Below are 14,570 nucleotides of genomic sequence, written 5' to 3'. Positions count from 1 at the left end.
TTATTTTATTCTGATAACACACAATATTGATCTTACCTGTATAAACATTAGTTATTTTTAATAAATTAAAAAAAAAGACTTAATTATATACTTGTCTAATTGTTGCATGTGAGCCAGTGTTGTATCCATATATATTTTCAATTCAGTAATTACAGGAATAGAGTTGTATACTCTTTATAGCCTCCATAAAATTGAGCCTCTGTTTGGTAAATAATAGGTACTCAATATTTGCTGAATTAAGTTGAACCTCCACTCTACAAAGACAGACAAATATTTAATGGAGAGAGACATCATTTGAAGTAAATATTTGGACAAACTTTTGCACAGTATGTATACATTTACCTAATGAGTTTCTTGTTTATTTTAATTCTATATTCTATTGTTCTAGTCAACTTGTTTTGTTGTTAAAGTTGTCAGGAGAGTTTTATCTTTAGAATATTTTTATGAATAACTTTAGAAATTTTAGCCAAATAAATAAAATACGCTACTGTTTCTTTTCTGTTTCTTAAATGAAAATAATGGGGAAATAGGAAAAACATAGCACAGAGCCACTTTTATTAGATGCTTCTTGCATATTTGTGAATGGTTATATATTTTGGTTAATGGATCTTATTTCCTTAGAAAGCAGTTTTCTAGAAAGCAGGATTTGAGTAGTAAGTCACTGAATGCTAAGAGAACTAAAAAGTCAACATGAAAATAGAATTTTCAAACTATTAATTTAAAATGAGTCCTGCACTGGCAAGTGGGAAAATTACATACCATGAAATCTCAGTACTTTTTACTTAAAGCCTAAAATTTTATGTTAACATAGTAAAAAATAAATAAAATGACCCATAATATATGTAATTAGTTTAGTTTTTGAGATAGACATCAATTTATAGGTATTGAGTTTTCACATGTCTATTTTGTGCTGTTGATTAATAGGTGAAAGAATAGCACAACACATGTTTTAACTTTTCCTGCAGAACAGCTATTTTTAATCTGGGAAATCCTGCCCTATTTTGTCCATACCTATAAATTGACCAAAGCATGATGATGACTTTTCAAATGACTTACAATTTAATAGATGTTATTAAAGTTTGTATTTATCATAATTGATACATAATACTAATGACAGTATAATTTGATACAATACAGTTGACTTCAAACTTGAACTTACTTGCTTTTATCTTTCTTCAGCATTTCCCCCAGTTTCTGGTAGAAAAGGTGAAATTTGTGCTTACTCTCCACTTCTCCATGGAAATTTAACATCTTTGAGTTTTTTCAGAAAAATGTGCTATGACTACTAATAGTAGTAATTTCTTGAAATGTAAAGTTAACATTAATTTAATATGATACTCAGAGAAACTTCTCATTTTCCTCTAAATTTTTATTTTTTCAAAAATACATAGTAACTACTTGCTTTGTAGTGCCTATTTGCTTTGTAATATGATAATTAAGTCCTTCTTTCTGTCTTTCTCTCTCTGTGTCTCTCTGTGTCTCTCTGTGTCTCTCTCTCTCTCTCTCTCACACACACACACACACACACACACACACACACACACATCCTCTATCCAAAAGAAAGTATTTATATTTTTCCCTGAAATTACAGTAGGTTCTCTTTCCTAAAATTGTTGTCTGTGGACATGATATCCTCCTTTTTAAATTTTATAACACTTTGTTTACATGCTACATTTGGAATGAGTGAAAAAACTTTACTTCTTAAATTGTATTATAACTTAATTTTACATTCTTCTTTATTTTTACTCACTTACAGAAGGATTGCTATTTACCAGATTTATCTAACTAACTTTATTTTTCTAAAGCTGTACTGAAACATATTATAATGGGTTCATATGAAAGGATCAGTGAAAAAACGTCTAAGTATGGTGTGCTGTCTGCTTTAACGTGAACAATTTGATTGAAGAGAAAGTTCAGAATTCAGTAAAATAGCTATAGTGGGATAAAATCTTACTGAACTTGGAAATAATGTACTGTATGAGAAGTGTTGGTCTATGAGTAAAAGAACAACTACTTGGCATACATGAGAATTCTTGATAGTAGAAGAAACAAACTAGAGATAGGTCAAGGCCTTTTCTTGGTTGTACCTTATATAAGGATCTAATAGACAATGCTCAAGAGGATCCTCTTTACATCTATTTCCAAGAGAAATCACATGAAGACCATAGAGAACTTGAAAGGCAAGAAGCAGAGTTCTTGTACAACATGAGAGATTTAAGAAGTCCCAGTTGTAAAGACCATTCAGTAGTTGAGTGTGACGTTTGGGAGAAGGCACAGAAATAGAATCATGGTGATCTTAAAGATCCTGTTATTAACTTTCAGTGTGACAAAATCAATTAGCATTATTGTATTTTAATTTCTTCATTCTTTAAATCAGTTCCGTCTAACCATGTTACTTACGCATTGGGTTATTCTGAGGAGCAACTTACTTTAATTTATCTAATGGTGTTTTTTAAAGTATAGTGCCATTGCATATATGTTTTTCACAGATATTTTTATTAGCTATGTATTAAAAAGTAAAGACTATGAGCTGTGATAGGGAAGGAAAGTGACAAAACAAGAGGGTCAAATAAAGAATAAAGCCAAAACAAGTATGACATGTTCACGGATGGTCATGAAGGAGACATAATAGGAAGAATGGGAGAGAAGACTTTGAAATATAGAGTTTCAGTTCAGAGTGGACTTTGAATGCTAGGCACAGTCGCTCACATTTCAAACATGTGTAATAAGAAGCTCCATATCTATTTATGGAATCATACTAGAAAGTAAATCTTTTACGAGCACCCTAGTTTAAAAAAATAAAACTTTAAAGTTATTTCTATGTTTTTAAAAACTGTAAGTTTTGTGTATTATTTTAATGGTATTATTGGCTTGCCATTCAGAAGACTTTACCTAGTTGTGATGATGAACTTTGTTCAAATGCTTCAGTGTCTTGCAATTTCTTATGATTATTTTCATTCATTTGTGATGAGGGTAGCTAGAGTTTGGAGTGAAATCTGTTTCCATGGAGCAAAGCAAAGCTGATTGACCTTTAATGCAATTAAACCTGTGAGTTTGTCTCATTAGTTACATATTTAAACTAAATGAGCTGTTATATTTACCTAACATAATTACCTTGTAGTCCACATTTTAGAGTAAATAAGGTATAGCCAACTTTATAAGATTATTTCATGCAATAAATTTCTATCTCAAAATAATTAATTGTAAAGATTATTACACATTTTGGTTTTATATGATTTTCTCATCCAAAACATTTAGAAAATCTGTACTACATGGAATGTAGTTTGAAAGATCTAAATATCTTTTGGAAAAGGACCATCTTATTTTAGTAAACATAAGAATTATAATAGTAAATATCAGTAATGTAAACATCCAAGCAGCTTACATTTTCTCTTTCAAAGTCAAAATAGTCAACTGCAGATGAGCTGAGAATTTGGTAAATACTTCTATAAGTGCACTAATACTTCTGACATGTGCGTTGGGTAAATGATGGGTCATGTAATTAAATGCATAACCTCATGAATAAGAGCTATTATGTAGTAAAATTTTGAAATAAGTAAAATATAGTAAAGGTAACATAAATGTCATGCTGAAACCAAACGTTAATATGTATTAATATTTATTAACTGACTGAAAGGGTAATAAAATAATGGCCATTTATTGATTAGCAACTACGTCTCTGACAATGTACTAGGGTCTTCACCTGTAAATAACACAAATAATTTAGGAGGGGGTCAATTGCCACATTTTATAGATAAGCAGTCTCAGGAAGGTGACATAGTCTCATAGCCTCAGCTAGCCAGTGAATGACAGAGTCAAAATTCATATGCAGACATGGTGAATCCAAGTTCAAAATTCTTACCATTTTGATATGTTTTTTCAGAGTCAAAGGTGTAGCATTCACATTATTAAAATGAGTAAATGCAAAAGTGCTTGTATTTATTATATATACTTAGTAATATATAAATAAACTGTAACATGTGGCTATTGGTATATATATACATATATATATATATATATGCAATAATAATACATTTTATCAGGAAAAATGACACTCAAATTGCAGATGATTTTGGCTTGGGGAAGCAAACCAGAAGCCACATGTACCTGGGGCCAACTCTTCTCACCTGATTATGAGCAGATTATTTCTGCTTTTTATGTTTCATATATTTTGTCACATAATATTTTAGTTGTAAAGAGAGTATATGTACTGACTCTATCTCTAACTACCTATATTGTCTTAGGTGAGTTTCATTAATATTTCTTCATCTGAAAATTGGGCATATTCGAAGTATTAATCTGAAGGCTGTTGTGAGGATTAAACAATATAACCCAGCAGAGTGCTTAGAAAGTACCAGCCACAAAGTAAGTGCTCCAAAAAGCAACTAATTTTTATTATTATAATACATTATAATTCTATATCATTTACTATTACATTATACCCTGATAAAATAACCACTATATTTATATAAATATACTTATATAATATATTTATACTTTTATTCTAAAAATGAGTGAATATTAATCTCCATGTTTCAACTAATTTTCAATCTGATTAATTGATATACAAAATTCCTATTTTCACCCATTTCTTGAATGCTTAGTTTTGTAAAAATATTCTAAGAAAGTACCTAGTGTACAGATTATTAAGTATAGTGTAAAATGTTTCTAAAATGTGCAAACTAAAAAGTCATTATTATAATCTAGGTGAAAAAATATATATAAAATCTTGATTGTTTTTAGAGTTACTGTATAAAAGCATCATCTGACAAGAATTGTTTCTTTTATTATATGTAGTTACTTTCAACAATAGAAGAATAAGAAAAAACAGTATAGTATTTTGACTCAGCCATTATTATGGAAAAGTTTAACTTTGTTTAAGTTCAAGGGGAACAAAATTCACTCATAATTCCATGAACTACACAACAGAGGATAATCATTTCTCTTATCAAAATCCAATAAGTGTATTTTTATGTTTAAGGCACATCAAGAATACATATTTTATATATATATATATATATATATATATATATATATATATATATATATATATATTTTAATTCCTAGGAATTCAGAACCCAAACCTTCATTCATTCAGTAAGTTTCCTGAGACTACTGCTTAGGGCAGGTTGAACACTGCAGTGGGTGCTCACAGCCCAGGGCAGCTGGAGTATTCATGCTGTCAAGTAAGTCGACACAAACAGAGAATTACAAACTTTTATAACCCTAAATGTTACAAGCAACAGGTGTTAAATAGAAATAGTACAGCTATGGAAAAGTGTAATAGAAAGGACTGATCGGATCATGGTTTAGTAAGTACAGGCCAACATGAAAACATACCGGCCATTCTTTGTGAGTAAAATGAAGAATTGCTCTGATTATCAATTGGGGATGTTTGGCTAACTGGCCATCTGAGTCGATTCAGGCTGCTGTAACAAAATACCACAGACTGGGTGGCTCATAAACAACGAAACTTATTTCTCACACATTCTGGAGGCTGGGATGTTCGAAATCAAGGTGCTAGCAGATGCAGTGTGGTGGTTGATAAAGTCTCCCTTGTTCATAGATAGGGCCTGCTTGCTCTGTCCTCACATAGTGGAAGACAAAGGGATCTCTGTGGGGTTTCTATAGACACCAGTCCCCACCTCCTAATACCATCATGTGTGGGGTTAGGATTTTAACACATGAACTTTTTTTTGCAAGGGGCAGGGTGGGCACAGACATTCAGACCACAGTATTGGTTTCAGATAACTTTTTAAATCAAAGTTTCTCCACCTTGGAACTACTGAACTTTGGGGTCTGATGGTCCTTGGCTGTGAGGGCTGTGTGGGATGTTTACCAGCATTGTTGGACTCTACCCACCAGATGCCAGTACTTCTTAGTTATAACAACCACAAATGTCTCCAGATATTGCCAAATGTCCTTTGGGGGCAAAATCCTCTCCCTCTCCCAACACACACTCACCAAATGAGATTTATTCCTCTGAAATACAGAATATAACTTATAATAATTGAAATCAATTTGCTCACCTACGAACAGTCTGCTGCTCCCATTGGTTCAGAAGCTTGTCTCTGCCAGGCTTGGGGGATCTAATATTCTCTTGCATTTTCTCTCATTCTTATAGGGTGACTACTTTAGCATCAAGCATTGTGTTCACATCTGAGGGGAAAAAAAAAGAAAGTAAGGCAAGATGCAGTTGTACCTGTCTCTTTTTATCAGGAAAAGCAATGTTTTCTCTTCTCTTTCATACCAGCAGACTTGAGTTCATCTCTCATGGGTGAGAATTGGGTCCCACAGTCATTCCTAGTTGCCAGAGAAACTGAATAAGTGTCTTTCCCACATCTCTATGGTGGATGGAGGATGAGAAGAAAGGCTTTAGCAGTGCTGCCCATGGTCTCTGAACACTTAGAGATAAAAGAAACTAAAAATCTTTTATAAGCTATAAAGTATGGGACAGGGCTTCCCTGGTGGCACAGTAGTTAAGAATCTGCCTGCCAATGCAGGGGACAGGGGCTCAAGCCCTCGTCTGGGAAGATCCCACATGCTACGGAGCAACTAAGCCCATGCACCACAGCTGCTGAGCCTGCACTCGAGCCCGTGAGCCACAACTACTGAGCCCGAGTGCCACAACTGCAGAAGTCCAAGTGCCTAGAGCCCATGCTCTGCCACAGGAGAGGTCACCGCAGCGAGAGGCCTGCGCACTGCAGCAAAGAGTGGCCCCCTCTCGCTGCAACTAGAGAAAGCTCGAACGCAGCAACAAAGACCCAAAGCAGCCAAAAATAAATAAATACTGAAAAAAATAAAATAAAGTATGCTAGGGACATAATGTATTATTTAGAGTGTTCTTAAATATTATTGCTAATATTTTGCTATAAATGATTTAATTTTGAACTTGTTTCCAGATTTCTACCAATTTTTATCAACTTGATTTTTATCAATTTCTCCTACAAAAATTCATTATATCCTCAAGCAGTTGGTATCCTTTAACCACATCCACCCAGATGAAATGTCATCTTCTGAAATCTGAATCTTCACCATTATCCCTTCTCATTTTTATCACCTATTTCACACTTATCATTTTGACTTTACAGGGATATACATTTTTATTTCCCTCATTGCCAAGGTATTAAGCACTTAAATAGCAAAAATGTCTTCTCACATATTGCAGTTTATGGCCTATCATATAGTAACTGATCAATATTATCTATGGGATAAATATATAAATGGAAAAGTCTAGGAAAAAAGTATGCTTCATTGATAGTCAGTAGGAATCTTCTTTTTTAAAAGGTATATATTCTATTTTTTAAGAAGAACATGGCACCGCTATGTTGATTCCTAATGGTAGTACTTTATGAAATCAAAAGCTCTTCATACAACATCAGATCATAAAACAAGACCAAGTGCAGAAAAAAGAAACAAGCAAACAAAGTTACAAGTAGACAGAGAATGTTCTGTGATCCATTAGTGCTTTCCTCATTAAAGACAAAAAAGAAGGCTTCCCTGGTGGCGCAGTGGTTGAGAGTCCGCCTGATGATGCAGGGGACACGGGTTCATGCCCCGGTCCGGGAGGATCCCATATGCCGCGGAGCGGCTGGGCCCGTGAGCCATGGCCGCTGAGCCTGCACGTCATGAGCCTGTGCTTCACAATGGGAGAGGCCACAACAGTGAGAGGCCGGCGTACCGCAAAAAAAAAAAAAAAAAAAAATGGAGATCTGGAAATATGCAAACACTCTCCTCCCCAGAAGGAAACATTTTGTCAGATAAAGCAACAACTTAGAATGTATATAAAAGATTAATGCTTCCCCCAGCCTTCACCACTCAGCATTCTCTCTCACCCTTTATGGAGCAATGGAAAAAAAGTGAGCAATAAACCAGTCAAAGGAACTCTGTGAGATGTAATAAAAATATTCCTGAATTCCTGATTCCTTTTTTTTTTTGAGAAAAGACAAAGGTTTCCTTTCAGGTGTGTAGCCCTTGTGTCCCACTATTAGGTTTGTCTTACAAACTCTGGTACTAATTTGAGGAGCAGGAACAGTCTCTGCTGGAATTAAGGTGTTGACAGGGAAATATTTTGTAGAAATGAGTCTTTGCCTGGTAGGTTTTCTACTGTTGCCTCTCTTCTCCCAAGGGGCAATGCCATGAGGCCATGAACATGGAAATAAAAGAAGAAGAGGAAAAAATTCTTTCTTCAGTAATTTTTATTTTTGGTCCTGTTGGATGTTCTTGCAATATACTAGAAACACACATCCTCCGCTTCCCTGCTGAACCTCTGGCCAGCAGATGTCTGAACAAAAAGCATCTGAGCACAAGGGAAGCTTCCCAGGGTTCTCAGAAGTTCTCTCCTCCAAGGTAGGTTCTTAGAGAAAAAAAAAAGATTACAGTCCACTTATATATTTTCGTATATTCTGGTGTAGAACATTGTCAAAATGCAGGTCTGTAACAACACATCTGACATTAATAAGTTTAACATAAAAGGAGAACTAACCCTGGGCATTGATTTTCAATCCATTTGTTCTGCTCTGAACACACAAGACTGACAAAACTTACACGAAGTGTACCGGCTGAAGCCAGGTCAATATCCAGTGAGAGAGAAATATAACTAGAAATAATCTCGATTCATCTTTATTTAAGAAAAGATACGGAATTTGGAATTTTTTATGTTTTAGTAACAAATCACTGTAATTTACCACACCGTTACATGGCACATCAGTGGGTTGTGAGACCTGGGTAAGAATTGCTAATATAGAGCATGGTATCTTGGAACAACCTTGTAAAATATGCTGTAGAAAATGTTTCTTGAAACCACAGTTGACCTGGGAAATTCCTAATGCCAGCTCCTGCATCATGCATTCATTGTAAAGAAGGTCAAAGACAGGAGTTTTGTTTTTGACCATCAGGCTATACCCCTTTTTCTGGACCTATAGAAAAGTATACTTTGCCAACCCTGAATTCTGTAATGGGTGTGTTCTCTACTCTCTTCCTTCCATGACCCTGCCCAGTAGCCCCTTTCTACATACCGATAGGTACTTTCTATATTTTTGTATTTTCTAATTTTCTCAAAGATGCAATATGTGTGTGTGTGTGTGTGTGTGTGTGTGTGTGTGTGTGTATGTTTCTTTTCTTTTTCTCCTTGGTGCGGAGTGCTTTTCTAGAAGAGAGAAGAAAATAACTACTTTGTATTGGAATTTTCCACCTGGAAAAGTCCTACTCTAGAACTTATTTTGTTTGTTATGAAAGGGGGACACCAATATATTAAATAATTCATTAATTCCACAGGTATTTGCAATAGTACCTTTGTCATATCAAGGTGCACGTCTGTATGAATCTATTTCCAACTCTAATATGGACCCCATTACTCCGTTGGTCTCAAGTGCCAGAACTGCACTGCCTTAATTACAATGTTCATTAGTTTGAGTCTTGATACATATGAACCCCAAAACTGTTGCTTATTCTTTCTCAACATTATCTTGACTACTTTTGGCACTTTGCATTTTTATATGAATTTGAGGAATGTCTTGCTGAGTCCCAAGAAAAATAATGTGTTCTTTTTATTGCAATTCTTTTGAATTTATAGATTAATTCCGGTAGAAAAGGCACTTTTACAGCTCATTATCATGTTATATCTCTTCATTTATTCACATCTCTTTTTTATCCTTTAATAATATTTTATAATTTTTTGCCAAGAATTTACAGTATGGTTATTTGTATTTCTAGTAACATTATGCTCTTGTGCTATTGGGAGTAGGATTTTTAAAAATTTTACATTTTCTAGTTGGTAATTACTAGTATATGGGAATCCAATATTTTTATGTGAATCATGAGCTAAGACTGCTTATAAAAATTTTATTTAAATTAATATGATTTTACATGAGACTAGGATTTTATATAGATGGTCATAATTAACAAAGCTGTTATTAGATAACTAATACAGTTATCTATATAAAGTTGTTATCCTCTTCTATCCACATGTTGTTTTTTCTTCCTTTTAATACCTTTCTTCAATTTTAAGTCTTCAATAAAAGAAAGGCATTAGCCATTAATTAATCATATTAAGTTGGATGTACAGAAGTCACAGAAAAATGCAAAAGATTTTCCACACCACGAGTATGCTGCAAGCAAAATTTAACTTCAGTTAGTATTTATTTTTAAAATCATCATCTCTTTCTCTGTCCCCAAGTCAACTCTGTTAATTCTATTTCAGGCAATCAAGTTGCTAGTGGAATACTTTATTATTGCTAATCTTTTTTCTCTCTGAACATTTAGCCTTTGTTCAAATCTGACCTACTCTTTGTCACCCAACTTAAATATACCTACTCTCAGAAATTTCTCTAATGTTCTCAGACCAAGGTTCTTGCTCTCTTTTGAATTTCCACAGCAATCATTTTCTGGACAATTTTTTAATATTAATTATGCACACCATTAGAACAATTATTTCATTGTTATATTGATGTTACATTTAACTTATAATTAAAAATTTTTCACTTTGCTATCTCTTCTCTCAAACCATATTTTAAATGCCTTGAAGTGAGGAACTGTTCTTAGTATGTTCCCCACTAGGCAAAGACTATGATTTGCTGAAATAAATACCTATCACGAGTGTGGATGTTTCTTCTACACCTCCATCTAGATTTCAAATGTGGAGCTGCCCAGAACCATGGGGTGATGAACTCAGGTGGGGTGACAGCAGAGAGTGTCCACTAGGATAATACTCAGTGGAACCATTAGGGTGAGTGTGCCCCCAAGACCTCATATCAGCAGAGCCACTGGTATGAGATTCCAACCCAAGAGAGTCACAGGCATTGAACTCCAACACATGAAAGCCATGGAGTGTGCTGTGCCCAACAAAGCCATGGGGGCTATGAGCCAACCCAGTATATTTTGAAAGGGGGATCCCTACCTCTGTGTGTCCAGAATGCAGGATTGCCTGACCTGTGGGCCTTAGGATTTTGGACTTTCTTGGGACCTATTATTTATTTTTCATTTATATTTCTCCCTTTTGGAGAAATATAATGAAAAATATGCCTGTCCCAGCATTGTATTTCAGAAGCACACGACATATTAGATTTCACAGGTTCACAGCTGGAGTCTCATCTGTATCTGATTTAGATGATATTTAGATGAAACTTTGGACATAAACTTTTGAGTTGGTGATATGTGAGAAGGATATGAATTTTGTATGACTGGGGTGGAATGTTATGGTCTGAATGTTTGTGTTTCTCCCAAAATTCATATACTGAAATCCTAATGCTCAATGCAATGGTATTAGGAGGTAAGGGCTTTGGCAGGTGCTTAAGTTATGAGAGTGAAGCCCTCATGAATGGGATTAGTGTCTTTATAAAAGAATCCTACAGACCCACCCACCCCCCTGGCCTCTTCTACCATATGAAGACACAGTGAGAAGTCAACAGTCTGTACCTGGAAGAAGACCTTTACCACAACTTAACCATGCTGGCACCTTGATCTTGGACCTCCAACCTCCAGAATTGTGAGCAATAAATTCTTGCTGTTTATAAGTCACACATTCTGTAGTATTTTTGTTGTAGCAGCTTGAATGCACTAATACAATTTCCCACTAGGCAAAGACTATGATTTGCTGAAATAGACACCCATCACATATGTAGTAGATCTTCCTTCTGTATCCCTCACAAAGCTTTTCCAGAAGTTTTTTTTTTTTTTTTTGGCAAATGTTGGAATGTTGAATAAATACTTCTCTAGATAAAGAGATAGAATTTTTCATTATTTTCATAGGCTAAAGCCAGTGATAGTTTTTAAATATATGAAACTGACTTTTTTAAAAAAATATTTTGAGCATGAGATTTATTTATCTAACCCAGAAGGAGGAGATAATTTTGTAAATTAAAGTGGGAGCCTTTTCAAAGAAAAAGATTTACTTCATGTACTCATACTTTCTCAAATCCTCTCCTCTGTCAAAGGAATTTTGTTGATATATATATATATATATCCACAAAATATGATTATAGATATATGATTGCCCAACAAATATCTCTTGGGCAAATATCCTATGTATTTTAAATTCTATGACCCAGTAAAATAAGAAGAAAAACATGTTAAAATAAAATAGAAAGATAAGAGAATAAAAATATCCCTTTATAAATAGAATTTTTTTAGAGTGTGTTTGCCACTACATTTTGATACTTTTCGCTGGAATGTGTAGCCTAGGCAAAGTAAACAAGAAACCAATCTTCAGAACAAAAATGTTAGGAATGTAGGGGAAAAAGATAATGGTACCTGGCAAGCGAAGAAAAAAGGAAGATGAGTGTAGAAATTGTGAAGGAAAGTAAGTTATGAATACAGAAATGGAGAAACTTGTGGCCAAGGGGTCAAAACTACCACAGTGAAACATTTCAAAACTGACTTCTTGTTATTAAATGTGAGATAGTTTGGGTGTGTTTTTTTGTGTGTATTGAATTCTGTTCCCTCTGTGGCAGAGCATTGGAATTCCTTCCATTTTAAGTGAATTGTAGTGTGTTTCACTGTGATCATAAACTATATTCACTATTTTGAGTTTCTGGCAAGGTTTCGTGACTACCCTAAGTTCTAAAAATTTCAAATCCCCCTTAAACCCTATAGCTTGTTGGTCTTGAATTTTATATACATATACATGCATATATATATATATATATATATATATATAATATACACACATAATATGTGGAGGTAAATGCCTTTCTGATATGATAAAGGCAAAGTGATTTGGAAGATATCTCTAAAAGTATGTCAATTTCATTAAATTTTGATTTTGGAACTTTTAACGGGAGATTGTGCTTAACCGCATTAAGTGGATTCTGGAGAAATATATTTTTTTCATCATGATTGAAACAGGATTTCTTAGTTATATTTTAAAGAATATAGTTTAAAAATGTCCAGAGGGTTAAACATGACCCCTCAGATAAAGAGAAATCATAACTAAGTGATGAATCTAATGAAAGGTAGACCAGAACTTTTCTCATTCATTCAAACTCTAGCTGTTAAACTGAACTCTTTGTTTTTTGATTTGTGCTCCAGCTTCACTTCTTTCCTTAAGTGAAACCTTCTGACACAAATGCATCTGCAAACCAAAGCCCCAAGGAGAGAGTAAAGTGTTCTGTCACATTCCCGACAGCACTGATTTAAGGGTTTACATGCTGGTGCTACTTTTTTTCTTCTTTTATTTTAATTTCCTGGCTAGAAACTGGCGTTTTCCATTTACTTCACTCTCCAGTTCTGATACTGGCACATTTAATACGTAAAACAGTAGCCACAGTTTTCAGACATGAATCTTCTTTTAATACTAAATCTTTAAGAGTAGAAATAATAAGTTCCAAATTTGCTGATAAAGAAATGACACATGTGACACAAATTATATTTTAATTCCAAAAGCGAGAAAAGCTTTAGAGTAATTTCACAAATTTCATAAATATATCCTTTACTTTGAAAAATATGAAAAATCTCAAGGTCAAATTCAATTTCCCTTTTTCCTTCTTCCATTTCTTCCTTAGTAGAGTTCTAACAGCACTATGAAAGAAACTCCCTCTCACATCTTAGCCTTTTAAGTTTAAAATGCAAAATGTGAGGACTAATGCAAATAATGTAGTTTAGAAACATGTATTTTCCTAATTTCTTAAGGAAATGTAATTTAAATTTATATTTATTTGAGTGCTAGTGTTCAAGAGTGTGGATGCCTTTATATAGGAGACAGTATTACTTGTCCCATATTCTAAAAGTTAAAGTGTCAATTGACAAATTGATTCTTACTGTTTTCATATCATGAAAAATCAGCCTGAGTTCTTTATAAATTCTATATGTTTTCATTGGATAGATATTGTGAACTTTTTAAAATATATGTGAGTAGTAATATTTCCAAATTGCCTCTTTGTTTTTTTTTTTACCAAACTACACTTTTATTTATGTACTTTTCAATAAGTTTAAATCCTTGAAGGGTACAGCATCACGCAGATTCTGTGTCCAATGGACTTATCAGGAAGGTTGCTTCAGAAGTTTGCACAAACCATGCCACCGTTTCCATGAGCGTGAGTTACCTTTCCCCAGATTATTCTGGTTTTGTTAGGTTTTCCACCAGGAGTTACTGTGCTATTCTTTGTACACATAAGCGTATCTCTTGCCTAGATAGAAGTCAGTTTCATCTCTAGTATAAATACCTTCAGTTTTAAGAAGAGCTGTGTGCTTCCTCTGGTTCCAGAGACCCTGCTTATAGCCGGCAAAAATGGCCTTGGACCACACCCTTTCAGACATATTTGTCATTTTAGAAGTCTTGTTCCCAGCAGAACCCCACAGGCTCCAAATAGCTCCATATTGTCTTTTAAAATTTCTCAAAAATTTAGCTTTGCTACAGTTTCCAACTTCTCCCCTAAGTGTCCAGAGGTCTGCTCTGCCAGTTGGGTTATCCTGAGGTCTCTCCACTTCATTGATCACAAGACCATTCATGGAAGGGATCATAGATAATACCCATGCATTACAAAAAATATCTAATTTTGAGATATAAATAGACTGGTTGATGTTCCCTAACCCCTGGGTGACAGTTTCACCCATCTTAATTCCTGCAGTATACT

At 34.2% G+C, this 14,570-nt stretch overlaps 1 pseudogene; it reads right to left on the bottom strand.

Moving 5' to 3' along the window:
* Window positions 1–13,925: 13,925 nt before the first annotated feature.
* On the bottom strand, window positions 13,926–14,253 carry LOC101316725 (large ribosomal subunit protein eL33 pseudogene; annotated as a pseudogene).
* Window positions 14,254–14,570: the final 317 nt, after the last annotated feature.

This window comes from Tursiops truncatus, chromosome 2 (assembly GCF_011762595.2).
Source record: "Tursiops truncatus isolate mTurTru1 chromosome 2, mTurTru1.mat.Y, whole genome shotgun sequence".
NCBI lineage: Eukaryota > Metazoa > Chordata > Mammalia > Artiodactyla > Delphinidae > Tursiops > Tursiops truncatus.
This window is presented reverse-complemented; position numbering and strand designations above follow the sequence as displayed.